The following is a 24,248-nucleotide window of genomic DNA, read 5'->3' on the forward strand; positions in this document are numbered from 1 at the left end:
CATTTTTAAAGGATTTTTTTAAAAACCCAATGAATGGGATAAAATATTTGTGAACCCTATGTTTCAGAAAGGATATGTATCAGGATACATAAAGAAGACTTACAACTCAACAATGAAAAGACAAATAACCCAATTTAAAAATGGGCAAAGGATTTGAATAGACATTTCTCCAAAGAAGATATACAAATGGTCAATGAGCACATGAAAAGATGCTCAACATCATGAGTCATTAGGGAATGCAAATCAAAACCACAGTGAGATACCACTTCACTCTCGCTAGGATGGCTATAATCAAAAAGACTGATAATATGTGTTGGTGAGAATGTGGAGAAATTTGAACTCATACATTGCTAGTGGGCTGGGAAAATGGTGCTGTCAATTTGTAAAACAGTCTGGCAGTTCCTCAAAAGATTAAAAATAAAGTTACCAAATGGCCCAGCAATTCCACTCCTAGGTATGTACTCAAAAGAATTGAGCACACAGGTCCACATAAACCTTGTACACAAATATTCATAGCAGCATTATTCATAATAGCCCAAAGGTGGAAACAACCCAAATGCTGATCAGTTGATGAAAGGATACCAAACTGTGGTATATCCATACAATAAAGTATTATTTAGTCATAAAAAGGAATGAAGTGCTGATACATGCTACCCTGCGGATGAACCTTGAAACACTATGCTAAGTGAAAAAGTCATTTGCAAAACACCACATAATTTCTGATTCCATTTGTATGAAATGAACAGAATAAGTAAACATATAGAGATGGAAAGTGGATTAGTGGTTGCCTAGAGGAGGGGATGATGGGGGACAATGAGAATGACTGCTAATGGGTATAGGTTTGTTTTATTTCGTGGTGATAAAAAAATTTTTAAATTGATTATGGTGATAGTTGCACAACACAGTACAATGTATAGAAAAGCCACTAAATTATATACTTTAAATGGGTGAATTGTATGATATGCAAATTATATCTTGATAAAGCTGTTTAAAAATGAAAAGAAAGGGGGCTGGCCCCATGGCTGAGTGGTTAAGTTCGTGCCCTCCCCTTCAGCAGCCCAGGGTTTTGCCGGTTCGGATCCTGGGCATGGACATGGCACTGCTCATCAAGCCATGCTGAGGTGGCGTCCCACATGCCACAGCTGGAAGGACCCACAACTAAAAATACACAACTATGTGCTGGGGGGCTTTGGGGAGAAAAAGGAAAAATAAAATCTTTAAAAAAAAAAAGAAAAGAAAGAAGAATATGCCAGAGACCATATGTGGCCCACATTTCCTGGATTAGTTGTTATCTGGTCTTTCCCAGAAAAAGTTTGCCATGCCTGCTCTAGTTCAGATCTCCCAGTTTACATCTAAGAAGGCTGTGACCCAGAGAGGCAGAGTGTGGTGACCTGGCCGTGCTCACTCAGCTTCATGAGTCCACCCCTCATTCTCTATCCACCCCTCATTAACACACAACAGAACCCCAGAGTGAGCCGTCTGCTCCCTAGAATATTTTGAGATGAAACCCCAAAGCCCTGTTGCTAGAGGCGTCCCAATCCAAAGAAACAGACTCCTGCCTCGACTCGAGGAACTGAGAAACTTCCCTTCCCGGTGGTGCCTGCTAGCTCTGTGCTACTTGGGGTTTAAAAACACAATTGATTTTCTTCGCTAAAGCCTATACTTCCAACACCCTGCAACAGTTACAAATGGCTTCGGTAGAAGAAATCCTTAGAAAGCACGCAGAGCAAGGCTTTGTATCCCTTATCATAAAACATTTAAAGCAAATTTTAAGCATGGATTTGGAACAGAGATTGAAGGGCGTTTCATCTTGCTCCTTCAGGATTAAAGGTGCGCATGAGCCTCTTGCCATGAAAATAGCCCCTCGGTAATGCTTTGCTCTGCTCTAGGGGACGTTGGTGAGGAGGCCTTTGTGCCTGCCTCTCCATTTCTAGTTTTGTGTTAGGTGCTTTCGGGGTTGCGCTCCCCCCAATTAAACTCTCATCTCTTTCTGGGGAGCAGGAGTATATACTTCAGTATATACAACACGTAATAACGTGTTGGTGATGTTATTGTCCTCACCAGGAGTGCATCCTTCATAGCACCCTTTTATCCACAGAGCGGGTAGGGGCCCCAGAAGCGGAGCCTTGCCTGGAGGCACCAGTGCCTCTAGAGTCTCTCCAGCATTGTTTCTCGTGCACCTTCTGGCCTCTACTCTGGCTTGTAGCGGGGGTCCAGATCTCCCCTCATTCCTGGACCCGCTTTTTGTTCCCTTCTTTGTACCAGCCCCAGTCCATTCTGTGTGCTCCACTCAGCCTTGGCTCCTCGGATGGGATCCTGGGTCAGCACCTGGGTCTCTGATTACTGGATGAGAACTCCCACAGCCATTGTCACCTCTTTCTCCCACTAGGCTCCAGTTGAGCACTCGGTTTCCTATAATGAAGCAAAGGAGTGGCCCCAGCTCTCCAAAGTAGGAAATTTGCTCTTGACGCTTTTTCTAGCTTTGGGGTAAATTCAATCGAATGGGACGCTGACTTGCACGGTCCCTTTCCTTTCTCCTCCCCTCTTTTCCTTGTGAAGTATCTGTTGAAAACTCAGTCAGTGTCTAGTCGGAGTATTTTAGTAGTGGGTTTCGTTTTGTTTGTGAGGCAAAGGAGATCATTGCTCAAATCCATTCCTGCACAACAATGTAGGCAGAGAGAATGTAGGTCCAGGTTGAACAGAGGAAAGCTCCTCCTGGTACGCTGCCTGGCGCTCATGTAAGCTTGAAGATTAGGGCAAGCTGGGAGAAGCACCCTGAACTGTGGTGGAAAGCCCCGGTCACCAGGCTTGAAATATTCATTTCACAACTTTCAGTCGTGTTTTCCAGCCCATTTCTGTGGCTGTGACACACGGAGACAGTCGAGCTATTTGTTTGGAGATTCTTCAGTGAAGTTGATGAGCCGCTCTCTTTCCAGGAGTGCTTGAAAATGCCAAGAAACTTCATGGATCATTTCTCTGCTCTCGATTCTCTCTCGGGTCACTGTTGGCCTTCGTCCCAGGCCTCCTCTGGTAGCCAACTCCCTCATTCCAGCAATCATTTCTTTGCAGGAGTTTGCTTCTAACCTTTCAGCGTGTGTCCCAAATATTTAGTGATGGACTCAATCCAGTAGAATGATTTTTTTCTTCTTTAGCTTATTTAAATTACTTAGGAAAAATGAAAGCTGTAAGCTGAATAAACATTGCATTTGTCTCGGCCCAGTCCCTCCTGGCCACAGCCTCCCTGATCTAGCAGTTCCTGGGGCCCCTTCCGTTCTGCTTCTCACCTTCCTTGCCGATCCAAGGGCACCTGGGATCTAAGGATCCAGGCCCACGTGCAGGGCTTCTTTGTAACGTGCCAACCAACACTGCTCCCTGAGCAATCAAACCTTGAGTTTTCTGTATGCTCCTCTTTGTTTCCTATAGGTTTATTATGGGGCATGACACCTGCCATTGATTATCTGACCCTGTCGCCTGCCTTAGCTGTATGAGGATGGAAAGAGTTGGCTTGCCTCTAGAGGGGAGCGGGACTGAGGGCTGGCACAGGGCAAAGCTGCACCAGGCTCCCTGGCTCTGTTTCCTACTTGCTATTTTAAGACCTTCCTCCTGTGGAAATGTTGCATGGCTCCAATGCTAGAAAGAAGTGTGAGATGAGAGCCATGTGAGGGAAACATTTTGAATGTGTTGACACGTTATGTTTATCTCTTAGGTGGTGTCTGTGCATGCAAACTGAGGAGAAATGGAGGTCTGTGGAGATTAGATTACCTGACTCCTTTGAGGCCAAAAGAAAGAAGAAAAGAAAAAGAAAGAATAAAGAGACAAAAGAAAACTACTTGGTCCCATTTTTCTTCACAGACCAAGGGAACATGTGTATTTCACCTAAATTAGGTATCTAACTGCTTTCATTCTCCTCAGCACTTGATCTGTGGGTGGAAACAGTCCCAGTGAAGCCCTTTCTTCTTACTGGTTGTTACAGTTGAGGATCTGGGAAAGCTATGAGAAGAGGCTCTTTCTGACTCTAGGATCATATTATGGTTTCTAAGAGATAGACGTTTTATTCACACAGCCTGACTGCTTGTAAAAGAAGAAACACACATCCGGGATTTGCAGACAAAAGAATCCGTTCCAGCACTGGCGGAAGGACAGGGAGCCATGGGCAATAAGCAAATTACCCAGAGTGCCCACGCCTACCTCCAGGAAAAATAGAAAGCATATTAAGAACAGGAAGAAGCCATTTAGCCTAACTTTCCCATCTTTGGAGGATTTACTTTAATCACATCTTTCAGCTCTTTCACCATCCCCAATACTTCCTGACTTCTCCTTCAACAGATCTAGGTGTCTCTCTCTGGAGCCTGAGCTATTCTCACATGGGCTCCACTGCCCTGCCTCTGATAAGCTGTTCCATATGGTGGGCCCTTTGTTCTCACAGTGCTGGGTTTTACAACTTCCCATTGACTCGGAGTTTCTTATTTTTCCAATGGGCTCTTTGGGGATTTGCACCTCCTGCTAATATACAAATTATTTTCTTAGTTGCGTCATATCCGTTCCTAATTTTGAAAACATTTCATAAAGAGCTTCTCCATATAAGGACCAGCCAGAGGGTTACAGGAAGAAACCTACACAGAGTCCCAGTTCCCCAGGCAAACTTCTCAGACACCATCTTGTGCAGCCTGCTCAGAAAAGAAAGTCCTAAGACTTCCATCCTGATAAGACAAAGGAACACAGAAAGGCCACACCGCAGCTAAGAAGGTTTAGGACCCACCTGTACATAATCTGTTCTCCCAGTAGTTAGGCCAGGCCTGTCTTTTGGAACTAAAGATAGTCAGGGGGAAAGCACACGGTTCAGAGAAATGAACTGCGGAAGTTTCAAGGGGTCGAAGTTAGAAGGAGACTTTTGGTGGCTGCCCTCACCTCCTCCATCAGAACAGGGAGCCACAGGGTTAGGTCTCTCTATCACTGTTTGTTTGATGTTAGTGCCTTAAATAACTTCAGTCTTGCTTTTTGAAGCAACCAGTGCTAAAAATATAGAGAGCCTAACAGTTGCATTTAGAACTACACCAGACTAATGTACCTAGGAAATAGCATGGTATAAAGCAGTGGTTTTACTGCTATATATTAGAATCACCTGGGGAGCTTTTAAAAACCTACTCATGCCGGGACCCCACCTCCAGGGACTCTGATTTAATTGGTCTGGGGTGGGACCTGGGCGTTGGGAGGCTTTAGAGCTCCCCAAATGATTCTAATGTGCGGCCAAGGTTAAGAACCATTAGTGCAATGAAAGAACATGACCTTTGGAGTTACTCAGAACTAGGTTCAAATCTTGGCTTTTCCCCTTAATAACAGTGGGATCTCTTGAGCATCAGTTTCCTTGTCTATAAACTAGGGATAACAATCCTACCTTTATCAGAGGGAAAAAAGCACTTACCAATGCCTGGCACACAACAGTCACTTAATGAATGCCACTCTCCTCAACACACATGCTATCTTTTAAACCATTAAGCTTCAGCAGTTTGTAGAAGTTATCCTCATTTAATTTGCATATAGATCAAAATAGGTTAGGTAGAAAAACAGCTAAGGTTGTGGATGAACGTTTAGCTCAAGGTTCAACATTTAGACCTAGGCTTTCTGGCCTAGAAGAATTTGATGGCGTCTTCCTTCAGTGATCAGAACTGGGAAAGTGGGACAGACACACGTACTGTGCGCTGTTTACAAATATTCAGTTGCACAAAAACTAGATGAGGGAGACATGGTTTGATAACAGTTCATGTGAAAAAGACCTTGGGGGTTTGAACTGACCACAGGAAGGGTGGACAATGCCATGTTACTGGTAAAATAGCCAACCCAATCTAATAACATCCAGAGGAAGGAGCGGAGTAGCCCATTATGCCCCTGCCTTGGCCCGGGCAGGCCCCTTCAGAGGGTGGCACTCGCTTCTGGGCATCACTGTCGGAGGGATTTTGATGAATCCAGAAGAGGGTAATGAAGATGGAGAGTGGGAAGGGTGTCACGTGGACAATGGTTGAAGGAACCAGGGATTTGGAGAGGCTATGTTGACTGTCATCAAATCCTTACCAAGTAGAAGGATTTGGCTTCTTCCATGTCGTACCAGAGGGCAGGACTAAAACCAATGGGTGGTAGTTATGAGTACTTTCAGCCTATCATTGGGTGCCAGGTCCGAGGAGATCACTTTGACAATTCTAAGAGACTATGATTCTAGAAGGATTCTATTTTTTTTAAACTCCTCTTTTGAACAACCTACGACCTAGTGGAGGTTGTGTCACTGACCAGCCATGTGATCCTGGACAAGTCACTGCCTCTCTCTGGGTTTTAGCAAAATGATATTAGGCTAACTGATATCAAAGAACTCTGACAGCCCGCTCAGCAAATATTTATTGAGCATCTATTATGTACTAGTCACAATATTCTGATATTTCTGCTGCTTAGGACGTCTCAGTACTTATTCACAGCACTTCTTCTTTGTCACATTCCTCACGGCCTCCCCAGATCATCCCACTCTAAACCAAGGTTCTGGGATTCAACTAAGGGAAGACTGGTTTTCAGTCCAGAACAATAGGAGACTGAGGAAACTGGCCTCTATGGTTTGATGAGGCTGAGTGGGAATTAAATCCAGATTTACCCCTGAAGAAGATAAATGCTCCTTAGAACAGGGCTTTTTAAGAAACTTCACTATAAGCAGCTTTTCTATATAAGATTTGTGGATCAAAAGAATTTTCTACACATGCATATGGGTATATATGTAGGCATATGGCAGACTTCAGGAACCTCTGGTTCATACCTAATTATATCCAGCCCTGGCAAAGTTCAGTCAAAAGTTTGTGAATCCGCAAGACGGGGACAGGTTAGACTGGGCTTCCTAGTGAATTGCCTACTACTCTGGGGTAACCACGAAGTACTTTCTGGAACAATCAGGCTTGAGGGGCCCTAATCCAAAGACAACCTTGAAGTTGGCCTGAATCTCTCTTTTAGTCTGGAGTTGGCAGAGTGGAGTGAGCCAAGGGTCGACTTGTGGTAGGGGAGACTTACCCCAACTTGCCCCCGATTTCCCAGGAACCTCTGACGTTTTCTCATTTCTACCACTGTACTTGGAACTAGTAGTGGACATGTGAATGTGCTCTGAGGGGGAAGAGATATCCAGCCTGTGGATTGGTTCCCTCTTCTAAGGGAATCCATCCACGGGCAACTTCAGAGGGCTGTGTCCATTTGCCCCAGTCAACCCAGTGACTCCAGCAAGCCCATTCTAGGCACCCCATTGCTTTTCAGTACCTCGTGGACCTGAGACTTCCGGTGCTGATGACGCTGTGTCTCTCAGTTACCTGCACTTGGTCTGGTGGGATCTGGGGCTCTCTACTTTCCTCTCTCGAGTCAGATTCACCTTGTAACTTCTTGCCTGAACAAACGATGTCAGGCCTCTCCCAGAAAGTCCGGTATGTAGGCCTCCTGTGCTATGATGGACATGCTCCTGACCTGGGAGTCTGGACACCTGAGTTCTAGCCTCAGCTCAAGCATTAACCAGCAGCAAAACTTTGGCCAAATCACTTTCCCTCTCTGGGCCTCAGTTTTCTCCTCAATAAAGTTGAGGAGTTAGCCTGGCTGATACTCCGATTTTCTCTGCTTGATTTTCTCTCCCTTTTTGTATCTTTCTCCCTTTTCTGTCCTATACCCATTTGCCTTTCTATCTGCCATTTCATTTTCTTTTTCTTAGTTCCCGCCTGCTGCCAACCTCTGTCTTCCCTCTTTATCTTTTTCAATCGCCTTCTATCTTCCGTTTCCCTCCCAACTGTCTTCCTTTCTGTACCCCTATTCCCACTCTCTCATGTGCCCTCGCTCTTTCTTAAATAGCCACCGGAAGGAATGAAGCATTTTTATAAAAAAGGACACATTGTTGAATCAAGTGTTATGATCCACTTTCTTAATTATCTGGTGTGGGTTGCTTGAAGCTGAAAACAGAGCCCAACACCTTACCCTTCCTTAAGAAGCAGTCACTGCAAACAGAAGTCACTTTTGATAGTTGTGTGTGACCTACAATTGACATTTGTTTTGTGGGTCAGGAGCCACGATGGAGGAGAGGTTTCCCTGCCCTTGGCTGTGGCATCTGACCCACTTGGTTAGCTCCGGCTGTCAGCAGGGCATTGCTAAAGATAGTTGGCCCGGGGGGGTAGGCATCTTATGTGTAGCTTGGGGCTTGATGAGCCTGTGAGGAGAGAAGGGAGTGCCTTGCTTGCTATATAAAGCACTGACCTTAAACAGATTTCAGTCTTCAGTTTTCTCTAAGACAGAACTCCTCCTGTAATGCCCAAGGCATCAGACCCCTCTGAATCACTGAAACTGGGAGGGAAGAGTACTTGGACTTTGTGAAAAATCCAGATTTTTAGTGGCAGAGTGGGTACCAAGGACATCACAAAGTCCTGAGTGCCCCTAGGCTGGAGACCTGCCTTCTGGGGACTCACCACATGTCTAGCCATTCTCTTCCTCGTCCATCCCTGCTTTTTCCATAGAGAGTCCAGAGGTTAACCTTCATCTAGCCAGTTGAAACTATTGCAATTCTAGACTTAGTGGAGTGGGAATGAAGCTTGATTCTGTATACTTGAATTTCAGCCCGATTGCTCCCAGACCCTTTTCTCTACTCCCATTCCCCAGCCTCTGAGGTTTCCTGCAGCTGGGCATTCCTTCTACCCTAAAGGAAATTGTGCACTCTTTAGCATTTAGAATTCTATTGTGATTTTTTGTCGTTGTCTTTTTTTTTTTTTGGTGAGGAAGATTGTCCCTGAGCTAACATCTGTGCCAATCTTCCTCTATTTTATTTGTGGGACGCCTCCACAGCATGGCTTGATGAGTGGTGTGCAGGTCCATGCCTGGAATCCGAACCCATAAACCCTTGGCTGCTGAAGTGGAGTACGTGAATATAACTACTACACCACTGGGCCAGCCCCTAGAATTCTATTGTACTCAATAAAGATCACTAGCTCTTTCCACTCTAGTAGCCACTATATTTACAAATGTCACCTTAGCATCCACCAAAAATATATTAGCTCCTAAATCAGATGATCTAAGAATACAGTCAGCAGAGGAGTCTGCAAAGGGGAGCAGAAATAACTCAAGTTTCCCATCATGATAGGAGCTTGTGATGCACAGGTGTATACCCATCAAAATAAAACTCATCAAAGGCTTCACTTAAGATTTGTGCATTTCCTGTGTGTAAATTTTACTTCAAAGAAAGAACAATAAACACATTTTATACTCTAGTTAATGATATGAATGCTAGGTGTTTAGGAGTAAAGTATGCTCATGTCTGCAGCTTATTTTCAAATGAATCCAAAAAATAAGATGGATTGATGGCTGGGTTGAGTGATGGGTAAATGGATAAAATTTGATATCAAGCAAATATAGCAAAATGTTAACTGAAAACAAAGCTGTCACCTTGGGGTTATAGGCTCGTACCCAAGGCACTGTCTTTTCTTCTCCTCATTACGGTTCCACGCAGGCACTGAGTAATGAGTTCCCCAAACCAAGTGAGGAGTCATTTGGTCCTCATTAACCCTCACACAGCTGGCAGAGCACCTCTTTGCTTCCCAGAGCCTGCATTTGTCAAAGCCAGGGTTCCAGTGCATTGGACATAAGTTGAGAGAATCTTGGGCAAGGTACTTTTTCTCCTTAGTCTTTTCCTTACCCAGCTGCCAAATGTCTGCCATGGAAGCACTGGAGGCCTGGTTCCTCTGAGTCTCACTCTCTGTCACCTACCTGACCGCAGCACACTAATGCAAGGAGTGAGATGAACATGCTATTTCCCAAATCCTACTTTGTCATGCTTTTCCAGAAACATGCTCTACTCTTGAGAGCATGCTATACTCATGCTCTAGCCTTGATCTGATTGTGCCAGAACTAATTCCAACATGAGGCTGGTGACAAAGCAACAGTGTTGACCTTAATTTTTCACAAAGCTTTTTGAGGGGAACTTCTTCTTTTTTTTTGAGGAAGATTAGCCCCAAGCTAACATCTGCTGCCAATCCTCCTCTTTTTTGCTGAGGAAGTCTGGCCCTGAGCTAGCATCCATGCCCATCTTCCTCTACTTTATATGTGGGACGCCTGCCACAGCATGGCTTGCCAAGCGGTGCCGTGTCCACACCTGGGATCTGAACCGGCGATCCCCGGGCCGCTGAAGCAGAACGTGTGAACTTGACCACTGCGCCACCAGGCAGGCTGCCTGAGGGGAACTTCTTCTGTTTCTTGATGCCCTCTTCTCTCTGCTGAGCCCCTTCCCTCAAACTTATTCTGTGTCCCATCCCAAAGGCTCTGAGATCCTTAATAATATCCCTGAAAACAACCACTGGTCTTGTTAGTGCCGTGCCCTCCTCTCTCACCACTGTAGTGACTTGACACTCACGCCTTATCTCAGTGACTATTGTTCATGTATTCAACCAACAGGTACTGGGCACCTACTCTATGCCAAGCAGTAAGTAAGGTGCTAGAGGAGATGGGGAAGTGCTGACATGAGCAAGCGTCAACCTCTGCCCTTGAGTTGCGCTCAACCTAGTAATTGAGCTACACGAAGGGAGAGTGAGAGGTAAGATTGCAACAGCTCATGGTAAAGGGGCAGTCTCTGCAATCAGCCTCCTTCCCAGGCTTACCTCTCACCCAGTCCCATGGCTTCCACTACCACTAAGTGCTGACCTCTCCTGAATCCACATCACCGTCTGGCAACTCTTCTGAGCCCCAGATGCTTAGCATTTCCAACTGCCTGCTCAATATCTCTTTCTGGATCTCCACAGGTTCCTCAAACTTAACATGTCCTAAGCCAAACTCAGAATTCTCTTTCTAAAGCTCACTCCTTCTTCTGCATCTTCTATCTTACATCACGATCTCTTTTGAGATGCAGCTCACATTCCATAGCTTCAAAGTACCTTTCCCTGACCCCGCCAGGCAGGTTTAATGACTGCCTCCTAGGTGTTTTCACAGCCCTTTGTACAAACTCCTATCCACAGCATTTATCACACTCTCTTGTAATTCTTTTCTATAGCCTCCCCCACTGTAGTATAAGTTCCTTCAGGGCAGGACCTATATATTTTATCATTACTGTATTCTTGCGCCTAAGATCACATGACATGTAACAGCAGCTGAGTGTGTGCTAGCTGACTCTGGGAAAATTCAATAAAGCTTCACAGAAGAGATGATATTTACACTGGGTCTTAGAAAATAAAAGTTTGTCAGCTGTTGGGTGAGTGGGGCAGGAAGGGTAGAAGGGAAAGCTAGCTTATCCTAGACAGACAGAATAACAACATGAGTAAAGGGTCAGAGGGTAATATAGTGTGTTCTTGGCATGGCAGGTAGTTTAGCACAGCTGGAGGGACAAGAAATGAGTCTGGAAGAGTCAGTATGGGCCAAATCACAAAAGATCTTCAATACTCACCTACAAGTTTAGATTTTAGCTTTTGTGTGTAGTCAAAGGGGAACCACTGAAGAGCTTTTGAAATGGGTACAACATGATCAGAGCTGTGCTTCTGGACGTTTACCCTGTTGTCAGTGCAAATAATGGATTTCAGGACTAGGGTAGACTAGAGGCAAGGAGACCAATTAGGAGATCCTCGTAGTAGTCTAGGTGAGAGATAATGAGGGCATGAACCAGGGAAGGGATAGCAGGCATGGAGAGAAGTGAAAATGAATGCAGAAATAGGGTTCCCACCTCTCATACCTGACCTAGGAGGTAGATTTCAGGCAGGTCAAGTACTCAGTAGAATTGAAAATATTTTATGAGAATGTTCTATTTGAGTCCTTTATTACCTAGAGTTCTAAGCCAGAAAATAATTCAATGTTTTAAGTCTTTGTTGGTCTTATGGTCTATTTGGAAACATTCACCAAGTAGAATATGTAGGCTATTGGGACTGATTAGAAATTTGGCATTAGGAGCCAAACAATACTCCAGGGGCCTGTGCGACTGAGTGGAGGAGTAGGTCTGGAATAGCGGGAGTGGGGTGTGTGCTGTCTGGGCACGTTGAGTGTGTGAGGTGCTGTGAGACACCCAAATGGAGCCATCAGGGAGGCAGCTGGATATATGGGCCTGAAGCCCAGGAAAGAGATCTCGGCTAAAGATGAAGATCTAGGAGTTGCCAACTTGGAGACAGAGGTGAAGCCATGGGGCAGATGAGATCACCCAAAGACAGCATGTGGAGTGAGAACAAAAAAACACGTAGGAAAGAACCCTAGGGAAGATCAAATTTGAGGGGTAGACAGACAGAACAGAAGAAGCCCATGACGGAGACTAAGAAAAAGGGGAGTAAGAAGCAGGGGGGAGGGAGTGGAAGAGAGTGGTAGGAGAAAGAACAGAAAACAAGGGAGAAGAGGAGCCGGCCCCATGGCTGAGTGGTTAAGTTCGCACCCTCTGCTTTGGCAGCCCAGGGTTTCAACCAGTTCGGATCCTGGGCGTGGACCTAGCACTGCTCATCAAGCCATGCTGAGGCATCATCCCACATAGCACAACCAGAGGCACTCCCAACTAGAATATACAACTATGTACTGGGGGGCTTTGGGTAGAAGAAGGAAATAAATAAATAAATAAAATCTTAAAAAAAAAGAAAACAAGGGAGAAGATTCATGAAGAAATAGGTTAAGTCTACTTCAAAGAAGTTCTACAAATGGCCAGGAAGCACATGAAAAGATGCTCAGCACCATTAGTTATTAGGAAAACGCGAATCAAACCACAGTGAGAGCTGCCCTGATGACCTAGTGGTTAGAGGTTGGTGCTCTCACCTCTTTGGCGGCTTGGGTTCATTTCCTGGTCACAGAACCACACCACTTGTCTGTCAGTAGCCATGTTGTGGCAGTGGTTCACATAGAAGAACTAGAAGGACTTACAACTAGAATATATAACTATGCACTGGGGCTTTGGGGAGAGCAAAGAAAAAGGAAGATTGGCAACAGATGTCAGCTCAGGGCAAATCTCTCCCTGAAAAACAAAAACACAAAAAACGCAACAAGATGTCACTTCACACCCACTAGGATGGCTATAATTTTTAAAAAGGAAAATAACAAGTGTTGGTGAACATGGGGAGAAATTGGAACCCTCGCACATTGCTGGCGGGATGTGACATGGGGCAGCCATTATGGGAAAGATCTTGGCTGTTCCTCAATAAGTTACACAGGGAATTACCATATGACCCAGCAGTTCCTCTCCTAGTTATACACCCAAGAGAACTGAAAACAGGTGTTCCAAAAAAACGCGTGAACTACCGTTCATAGCAACAGTGTTCACAATTGCCAAAAGGTGAAAACAATACAAATGCCCATCAACACATGAATGGATAAGCAAAATTTACATCTGTACGATGAAACATTATTTAGCCATAAAAAGGCTGACACATGCTACCACGTGAACTTTGAAAATATTATGGCTAAGTTAAAGAAGTCAGACCTAAAAGGCCACATGTAATAATTCCATTTACCTGAAATATCCACAATAGGCAAGTCCACAGAGACAGAAGCAGGTTAATGTTTGCCAAGTGATGGAAACAGGGTCCAATGAGGAGTGACTAATAACGAGTACATAATTTCGTTTTTGGGTTGATGAAAATGTTCTGGAACTAGATAATAGTGAGTATTGCACAACTTGGTCAATATACTAAAAACCACTGAACTATTTACTTTCAAAGGTTTAATTGTATGGCATATGAATTATAACTCAATAAAGCTGTTACCAAAAAAGGATGATGCCTTGATTGGCTTGTGTGAGTAAGCGGATGGGGTGCCATTTACTGAGGCAGAACCGATGGTAGAGAACGTGGAAATAAATATATCCATTAAACAGGTCAAGTTAGAGGTACCTGTTAGCCCTAAATGGAAACGTCAATGAAGGAAAAAAAGAAGTAAGTCTGAGTTCTTTTTTCTGAGATGCTAGAGAGAACCGGGTAGGGACCCTGGTTGCTTAGCAAAGGACTGGGAGAAGAGCTGGTTAGACTGGTGTTTATTTGGGGCAGCTGGAGTCAGAAGTAGTTAGCAGGGCATGAGGTTATAAAGTAGGTACAGCACAGTTATGAAGTAAGGGGCCTTGGGATGTGTCCTGTACTGGGCCTCTTGGACCAGAGTCTATTGTCACATGGGTCTACATACAGATTTGGTCCTCTGGGCATTTCACGGGCATTCAAAACAGTCTCTGTCTCTTCGTAGAGCTCCGGATAGGTCAGATGGGGAGGTACTGGGATCAGGATTTGTTAGTTTTCTCATTGCCCATCACAGGTAAGCCATGGCATTGCTCAGTAATGGATGCAGAGTCTTCCTTAATACAAGCGCTATTACTCTTCCTGAATGCTCATCCTTTCAGCTGATTTCTATAGAGAGTATGTCCCGATTGCAGCAACTGTCTCTCTTCCTTTTAGATGACCTGGACTAGAGTCTATGTCTATGACGACCAGATGTATAGCTCTAAGAGATAGTCAAGGCATTGAATAATGTCCCTCGTAACCTTTTCTGGGAGGACAGTAGTGGTGGCCCATCTCAGCAGGGCCTCTGACCTCAAGAAGAGCACCTCTCTATGGGATGGATGTCTAGCTCCTAGTCACAGGGCTGTGGTAAATAGAAAAGGAACACCAAGCAGATTAGTTGGTGTTAGAACCTCAACTGGATGGGACTGATGAGGTACCTGATGTAACGGGAGACAGGGCTCACTCAAGGGAATTCAGGAACCAGCACCAGAACAGTAACATCTGCCCTAAACTCTACAGGGTGAGTGTGACGTCTGCATCAGGACAAGAGACAGGAGTTGAGGAAGGTGCGGACCATTTGGGAATTGGGGTGGTAACGGAATGAAGAGGTAGAGCTCTAGGTGTGCGGGGAGTGCAGTGGCAGAGGCTCCAGGGCTCACCCGCACTGGTACCGGCAGTGTGGAGCAAGATGTGGTTAGCATGCTGAAAAGTTCACAGCCAGGTAAGGCAGGGAGTGCCTTAGATGGGGACTAAAAAGCACGAGGACGTGTTAAGCCTGTGTGCCTCTGGACCCAGTTGGGGATGGCCAAATTAAGTGGTTAGAGATAGAGTCTGAGGCCTAAGGAAAAGCCCAGAACAGGAGGTAGAGAGTTGGCAAGCCCTGGCATGGAGATGGTAATGGAAGCTGTGGGCGTGGATGAGCTCACCAGGGAGAGGGAACAGAGAAGATAAGAGGCCTAGGTCTGAACCTTGGGAAGCCCTGATATTTGAGGGGCTGGCAGAGAAAAGGGAACATGAAAAGAAGACTGAGAAGGAGTGGCCTGAGAGGCAGGAGGAGTGAGAAGGGCGTAGTCAGCAGTGACAAAGTTGAACAGGATGAGTGAAAGGAGGCCTTTCCATGGGTGAAATAGGAAGTCATCTGTGTTCTTGAGTCAGGGGGCAGGCAGGAGTCAGCAGAGGGAACCTGCTTCCTCTCCTTGTTCAAGGGGAGTTGAAGACGCTCTAGCTCAAGTAACTCAGGGCACCTCCTTGCTAGGGCTTTCCTCACCTGGTGCCCTGGTGCATCATTCTTGTGACCCAATCTCTTCACACCAGCTCGAGTTGCTGCTTCCCTGCAATCCTGGCCTTTAGCCCACTGCTTTGCTGGGGGTCTCTGCATAATGTTGGCTCCCAAACAGCCTTGTGCCATGTTTGCTCACAGCCTGCTGGCCCACTCTGATACCAGCTGCTTGCCTGGGTCTGCACATTCCTTTGACTTCAGGACACTGGGCATGGTGAGACTCTTTTCCATTACTGTATTTTTCCCCCTCATCTCCCCCTGCCCAGGTCTGCCCTATGCTGGTTTCCTTCTTTCTCTTTCTGTCTTCCGCTTTTCCTTCCTTGCTCTCTTCCTTCCTTCCTTCCTTTTCTTTCTCTCTCTCTCTCCCTTTCATCCTTTAACAAATATTTATTTTTCTTTATTTATTGTATTCTTTTTATTACAAAATAAAATTCAGATACAGAAAACCATGTGAAACAAATGTATGGCTCAGTGAGTTACTACAATATGAATACCTTGTAACCACCAACCAGGACACAAAATAGAACCTTGCCAGCCACCCCAGAAGTCCTTCCGCATGCCCCATCCCAATCACAGCCTCCCTCCCTTCCCCTAAATGCAAGCACCCCTTGTTCAAAGAGAGTTCTCATTTATTGAGCACTTACTTCCTGTCAGGACTGTACTACGTATGCTTCATGCATGTTATCTCATTTAATCCTCACAACAAGCCTATAGGACTACTATTGCCATTTTAAAGATGCAGAAATTGAACTTCACAAAGATGTGGAAATGTGTCCAAAGTCACATGGTACCAGAGCCAGGACTGAAACCTTGGTGTATCTAACTTCCTATCCTGTGCTTTCTTCCTCCACTGTACCGTATGCTTCACCTCCAGGCTGAGCTCGGAATACTGCCCTATGCAGGAGGCTGCCTGACTTTGTGAGGTTAGCTGTTGTCACAGAACTAAATCCAGTGGCCACACCAGTAGTAAAGCTGGAACAGCCAATCCTCACTGGCAAAAAGGCTCTAGGATGTTGCTTCTTGCCCTGGGATCTGGGCCAAGCCTTTTCTGGATCCCTTAGAGAGAGGGAAAGCAAGTCGAGGGAAAGAGGAAAAGAGAGAGAGATCATCAACACATTTGCAACTGCCTGTATTCTCTCCTTGTCATCTGATGCTAACATCCTTCCATTACCCAATGGGAAAATAAACAGTGAATGGCTACACCAGTTAAACTGTTTAATTACGTAGGTTGGGAGGAATGACATTTGTGTACATTCCCCAAAGACATGGATTAAAGAAATGACCTTTCCCTTGGTGTGAAACTAATTTGTTGTGTATTGGAATGCTGATCGTTTCAGTTGGGGCAGGCATTTTGTTGCCCCAGTGTTTATGTCTAAGACTGGAGATGAGGCTGAACGACACTCCATCTTTGTCTGGACTGATTGTATATTAGCGTTTTCTAAAACATCTCCATCTGAAATATATTTCCTAAGAAGTGTGTCTTCTTGTAGCCATTCCTGGTATTTCGTGGATTTTTTCAAATGTAAATGTATCTGAAAACATCAAAGGAATAGGAAAAATGAACTTTGCAATGAGTCACAGAGTGGGAAAAAAATGCCAGTCAATGGATCAACAACGACTATTCAAAAGACATTGGAGCATCATTTATGGGGCCTGGTGCTCTTTTTATAATTAAAAAACATCTGGAACCAGAAAAAAAAAATCATTGAACTAAATGTCAGGTGTCAAATTGTAGTTTTATTAATTATTAATTAGTAAACTTCATTAATTCTTAATTAACTTCATTATAATGTTTCTCTCGGTAGAGTTAGGGCTCTGTTAGTTAAAACACATATTCAGATTATCCATTTCTCCTTCAGTGTTATTTTGAAATGTGTTGTAGATATTTCCACAGTCGTTGAAATGCTTGAGACATTTTTAAAATGCATGTATCAACTCAATGTTTCTCTATTTAGGCTCTGGGAACTTTTGGCTGATTTTTCTTTCTTGAGTACAGAAAAATCAGTTAAAATTGGTGATGTCCATGAGGAAAGATTTATTGTTAATGTGTACACCCTTGAATTTCAAAGGAAACATGTGGTAATACAAGCTCCCCAAACCTCAAGTTTCAGGAGGAGAAACAATGGTAATCAAACACGCTGTGCCTCTGAGGCTCCAATGAGCTCCACCAGCCACTGCCAAAAGCACGAAGGGCGGCCATTTTCAGCACCATGGGTTTGGGGCTCTGGTTTGGATTTTTTTAATGAAGTGCTTTTTTGGGGGTTGGGGGTAAAAATCACCAAATAAAATATATTTGATGTGGTATTTAAAGAGAGAAAAACTCCAATAGATTTCCCATAGATGGCAACAGTGGATTTCTAGTGAAATAAGATCAGATGTTTATCTTCAAAAGGATCCAACTCTGAACAAAATATACTCTATTTGATTAACAGAAACTTTCTTGGACAACAAAATCACTAGCTGTATAAACATGCCAGGAGCTGTTCATCTGCTTCTTACAGGAGCCCCCTTACCTCAGCTGAGGGGAATGCCATTAAGTCGTAACCAAAAATTCTGACAGCTTCTTAGGCTCTGCTTACTTGCCTGCTGCCTTCACTCCCAGCTTCTCCCCACCCCTTATCCTCTGCATGAGCCCTTCTCCCCCTTTATCTCTTCCAGGACACAGTGGTGGCCCAAGGTGGCTCCACTTGCCATGTCTAGTCAGGAGCTAGGTGGAGCCAGGCCGGGTCCTTTTACTTCTCTCCATCTTCCAAGCGCTGACGTTCACGCTTGGACAATGACTTTAGAGCAGATCTGCCGGCCTGTGAAGAGCTCCATGGGAGAGTCCTGAAATTCATCTTTCTTAACACTCTCTCTTTTCCCAAGTTGGGCTGGGGAGGCAGAGAGTAGTTTTGTTTTCCCACACATTCCTGGCCGAGCCCCTGTTCTCTCTAAGGACTGCTTCGGCTCCGTTATTCTTGGCTGGATACAGAAAACGCAAATCCACCTTTTCGTTATATTGGCTCCCAGCTGCTCTGCTGCATTTATACTTTTCACAATAAGCCAGCACCACTGGTACTGTGAATTAGGTAGCTATAAAAACACACAAGGAAGGTGCAAATTTGGTCCTGTTTTATTCAAATAAGTCTGCTTGAATACTCATTTTCCTCACCTCTGAAGTCTGACTGGTATTTTTCAACGTTACACATTTCTCAGACACAGAACTCTGCTTTGAGTTTCGGTTACTTAATGGACAGCATCCATTATTCAAGAGAACCAAGAACCAGAAAGAAATTTTCCCTCTCATGTCTGAAGATGGTGGACCTATGACAGTGAACAACAATTGAAGACTGCTAAACAAAGTTTAGTGTTGAAACTAAACCTCGCAACACAGTTCATCAGACTCGTGATAATTTTTATACTTGGTTCTACACGGCACGATAACCAAGCATAAATGATAGTTCATAGAAATGGCAGTGACTAGTCAGGTTTATATATAGTCGACATAGTTTTTTTTAGGAAGAAAACTCTGGAAGGGGAGGAGGAAAGAGAGTTTGTCATCCTTAGTCTTTTTCTGCTGTAGGAGGTCTCTCATTGCCCTGATAACATCCTCCACCAGCTTTCTATCAGGATAACTGAATCCTGGGATGCCCCTGTCTGGTCTAGGGCTTGTGCCATCTTAAACCAAATAGTCCCAGGACCGCCCCCTCTGCCCCAGTCACTTCCCATCCAAGAGGACCAGGAGCCTGTCAATAGTTGCTTCTGGAATGCTCACCAGACAGTGAGGTTGTCCAGGCTGCAGGTCTTCCTGGGCTTCTCATCTCCAGGTCTTCAGAGGGACCTCAGAAGAGCTTTTTGTCCCATTTAGTTTTTGCATTTCCTTCCCTCTTTCCAGCTAGGTTGGAGGTGAGATCTCGAAAGATTCTTTTCTTTTGTCTTCCTCCATCCTGGCCTCCCAGGGTTGCATTATACAAGGAGGTGGCGTAGGCTGACGGTTATGATTTAAGCAGCAGTCCTCAAACTTGCCTGCACATTCACATCATCTGGGGAGCTTTAAAAAATACTGATACCTGGGTCCCATCCTCAGAGATTCTAATCTCATTGATCTAGGTTGTGGTTTGCCAGTTGGGGTTTTTAAAACCTTCCCTGGTGACACCAGGATGCAACCAAGGCCAAGAGAAAGAGTTTGTATTTAGTAATTAAGTTTATGCAAAATACTCTCAGGTTAGCACTCTCTGGGCCACCCACCAGGCAGATTTTGGAGGCATCAGAACCGAGTCCCCTACAGTTCACACTTGACAGTGAATCTGCTTCAAGGTCTCAGGCTTGTCACAAAGCATTTCACCACTCTTGTGTTCTCTGTAAGTCCTAAATTTCTGTGACCTGAGATATGGTAATCAACTTCCTTCCCTGGGGTTCCCCAGGATCCTGGGCCCCAACGTCCCACCCTAAGGAACCGAGGTCTGTGTTGGCTCTGTTGGTCTCCCCTCTTTGGTATGTCACAAAGGGAATAAACTTTGCCTTAGGGGCCAGGTGGAGTCCCCAGCCAGGAAGGAGTCTTGCCTGAAATTGAGGAGCATTCCTCCTGCATTACTTTCCTGCCTCTGCTACAACAATTTACTATCAACTTGCTGGCTTGAAAACCACAGACATTTCTCTTCTCACAGTTCCGGAGGCCAGAAGGCCAAAATCAGGGTGTCAGCAGGCTGCACTCCCTCTAGAGGCTCTGGGGAACACTCCCTTCCCAGCCTCTTCCAGCTTTTGGTGGCTGCCAGCCTTCCTTGGCTTCTGGCTGCATCACTCTAATCTCTTCCTCTATGTTAGGTCACATCGCCTCCTCTTCTTCTGTCTGTCAAATCTCATTTATCTCCCTCTTTTGAGGAAACTTGTAATTGCATCCAGAATCCACCCAGATGATCCAGGATAATCTCCCTATTTCAAAACCCTTAATTTAATCACACCTGCAAAGACCCTGTTTCCATATAAGGTGATATTCCTGGGTTCTGGGAGTTAGGACATAGATATCTTTCAGGGAGCCATATTTCAGCCTACCATACTTCCTAATGGTAAAAATGGGTTTCATTGAGAGGGTGAGCTGGTGCTGTCAGAGACACATATCCCAAAGAGGTTGTTAAAGCCTGGGTGAAGAGTTAGGGTACAGAGCTAGATGGAGGTCTGAGGGCCAGAGAGTCAGGAGTGAAGACCAACAAGTGTGGTCTGGATAATTCTTCGAACAGTTGGGGATGGGGATATATGATGGGGAGGCAAGGCCCATGGCTGGGATGGTGCCTGTTTCTGGTACATGCTTTCTTGGGCCTCAGAGAAGGGCCCCAAGAAGAATCAGCCTCTCAGGAGCGGGCTTGGTACGTCTGTGTGAATGTACAGAGACAGCAGTGAAGAATCCACTTCCACCATGGGTAGACGGAAGAATGCACCCCATATCTCCATCTTGCCTTTGGCCTTAAGAGAGGTTGACCATTCATGCCACCAAAAGACCTGCTTAAGCGTTCCTTTCTGCTGCATGAGTGTCTCCACTGCCCATTCCTTCTAATGCTCCCATGACCCCGTCCCCAAGCATGCCCAGGTCTCTAACTCAGCCTCTCCAAGGTCAATCGATTGCAGTGAGGTAGGAAAGACTTTAGGGATGAAAATTCAGAATTCTCTTGGACTCTAACCCTTTAGTTTTTACTGCAAAAGGTAAGAAGCAAAGAAAACAAAGAAGGTGGAATCAGCATCAAGCATTTTGTGGAAACCTTTTACATTTTTTGACTTTATAATGAATGCTTTCAGTGACTGTTATTGTTGGGGGGAATTGTTGGCCAAAATGAGTTTTTCTTTAATTTTGGTGCTCTTGTAACCATGAATGTGTGTTTTTAAAAGCCAAACATTAATATCACGTTTAATCTATTATCATTTCAAAACCACCAGAAGAAGAAGATAGCACCTATTTCTTGGCTAAATCACAGAACTCATGGTACCATCCAAGGCAAAAACCTAACAACTCAGAGAGCTACTTTTACACATTCCCGGCTCTGGCCTACTCTCTGGAGAAAACGAAGAGCGGGTGAATGCCACCATCTTACAGCGCTGGGTGGGGCTTTGTAAGAGACATTCAACCAAGGCCTCTTATTTTGAAAACTTGGAGTCACAGACACCACTTGCCGTACATACAGCTGGCAGCTCACTCACATATTTACCCAACCGCCCAATTTGCCCGGGCAGAGCAGGAGGGAAAGTAACACCCACTTTGGGAAGGAGAAGTGCATTCCGCATTTGGAAGTTGCCTTTGCAGCCTAGGAGCCAGGGCCTCCAGCGGCTGCTTTCTGCAGTCTGATTTCTCCACAGGGATAAGGCTGAGGGCATCTGGAAAGCCAGTGTTTGAACACTGTACTCACTGAGGCAAGCCGGGCCAGGTCTGCAGCAGAGAGATTCAGAGAATGTGAAAGCCAGAAGGATCATCAGAGATTATCTAGTTCAGATTTGCAAACTGGTGGCCCCCCAGGTGGAATCAACATGCAAATGTTTTGTTTCCCCAAACAGGTTTTCTTTTAAACTTTGAACTGATTGCCAATATTTAAAATCTATATTTTTGGCTTCTTGTGAAAAATCACAATCTGATCACCACAGGCCCTTGTTACCCCGTGACAACAGTGAGCTGGAGCCAGTACCCACCTGTCCCGTTAGATGGGCCATGTATTCTCCAATTCACCACAGCCATACCCTGGCCTGGCCTCCTTCACACATTTAAGTTGCCTGCTGGGCCCCAGCAGGCATTTGAGTTTGCAACCACTGCCATAGTTCAAACCACCCACCTGACACAAGGCATTAGTGGCCATGCTGATTTCCTAGAGTAGCACAGTCGAGTGGAGAAAGTGTAAACTTGGAGATGGAAGCTTTCTGTTTAAACCTTGGCTCCACCACTTGCCTAGTTGTGTGGCTTTGACCAAACGAATTCCCTCATGTGTAAAATGGGCATAACCCACAGATTAAATGACATGAGGTATGTGACAGCACTTGGCACAGGCACGTAGCGGCTGCTCAATAACCCTAATTGCCTTCATCCCTCCCTCTCTCTACTGCACCATTCGGCCTTGCCAGATGTCCCTTTCTCAGGGATGGCATGTAGTCATCACTGAGGTTGCCCTAAACAGCCACTAGAGCTTATTTATTTTTTCAGTTATTTTATTGAGGTCATATTGGTTTATAACATTGTGTAATTTCAGGTGTATATTGTTATATATCAGTTTCTGTGTAGGCTGCATCGTGCTCACCACCAATAGTCTAATTTTTATCTGTCAGCATACATCTGTGCCCCTTTACTCCTTTCACCCATCCTCTCACCCCCTTCCCCTCTGGTAACCACTAATCTGTTCTCTTTATCCATGTGTTTATCTTCCACATATGAGTGAAATCATACTGTGTTTGTCTTTTTCTGCCTGGCTTATTTCGCTTACCATCACACCTTCAAGGTCCATCCATGTTGTTGCAAATGGGATGATATTGTCTTTTTTCATAGCTGAGTAGAATTCCATTGTATATATATACCACATCTTCTTTATCCATTTGTCAGTCGATGGGCACTTGGGTTGCCTCCACATCTTGGCTATTGTGAATAATACTGCAATGAACATAGGAGTGCATAAATCTCTTTGAATTGTTGATTTCATTTTCTTTGGATAAATACCCTGTAGTGATTTAGCTGGGTCATATGGTATTTGTATTTTTAGTTTTTTGAGAAATCTGCATACTGTTTTCCATAGTGGCTGCACCAGTTTGCATTCCCACCAGCAGTGTATGAGGGTTCCCTTTTCTCCACACCCTCTCCAACATTTGTTATTTTAGTCTTAGTGATTATAACCATTTTAACAGGTGTAAGGTGGTATCTTAGCAGAGTTTCGATTTGCATTTCCCTGATGATTGGTGATGTTGAACATCTTTTCATGTGTTTATTGGCCATCTGTATTTCTTCTTTAGAAAAATGTCTGTTCATATCCTCTGTCCATTTTTTGATCGGGCTATTTGTTTTTTTGTTGTTCAGTTGTGTGAGTTCTTTATATATTAAGGAGATTAACCCTTTGTCGGGTATATGATTTGCAAATATTTTCTCCCAGTTGGTGGGTTGTCTTTTTGTTTTGATCATAGTTTCCTTTGCCTTGCAGAAACTCTTTAGTTTGATGAAGTCCCACTTGTTTATTTTTTTCCTTTGTTTCCCTTGTCTGAGAAGACATGGTATTCAAAAAGATCCTTTTAAGTTTGATGTCAAAGAGTATGCTACCTATATTATCTCCCAGGAGTTTTATAGTTTCAGGACGTATCTTCAAGTTTTTGATCCATTTTGAGTTTATTTTTGTGTACAGCATGAGATAATGGTCTACTTTCATTCTTCTGCAAGTGGTTGTCCAGATTTCCCAACACCATTTATTGAAGAAGCTATCTTTTTTCCATTGTATGTTCTTGGCACCTTTGTCGATGATTAGCTGTCTGTAGATGTGCGGTTTTACTTCCGGGCTTTCAGTTGGTTCCATTGATCTTGTGCCTGTTTTTGTGCCAGCAACATGCTATTTTGACTACTATAGCTTTGTAGTATATTTTGAAGTCAGGGATTGTGATGCCTCCAGCCTTTTTCTTTTTTCTTTGCTTTGGTTATTCGGAGTCTTTTGTTGTTCCATATAAATTTTAGGATTCTAAAGATTTTATTTTTTTTCCTTTTTCTCCCCAAAGCCCCCCGGTACACAGTTGTATATTCTTAGTTGTGGGTCCTTCTAGTTGAGGCATGTGGGATG

General features: G+C 44.5%; 1 long non-coding RNA gene across 1 annotated transcript in view; it reads left to right on the forward strand.

Annotated features, from left to right (window-relative positions):
• The window catches only part of LOC138921953 (uncharacterized), a 39,281-nt gene extending 35,482 nt beyond the window's left edge, over positions 1–3,799 (forward strand). The window contains exon 3 of the long non-coding RNA XR_011434998.1: positions 3,707–3,799. This is a non-coding gene — a long non-coding RNA (uncharacterized lncRNA). The remainder of the gene's footprint in view (positions 1–3,706) is intronic.
• The last annotated feature ends 20,449 nt before the right edge of the window (positions 3,800–24,248 follow it).

This window comes from Equus caballus, chromosome X, assembly GCF_041296265.1.
Source record: "Equus caballus isolate H_3958 breed thoroughbred chromosome X, TB-T2T, whole genome shotgun sequence".
Classification (NCBI taxonomy): Eukaryota; Metazoa; Chordata; class Mammalia; order Perissodactyla; family Equidae; genus Equus; species Equus caballus.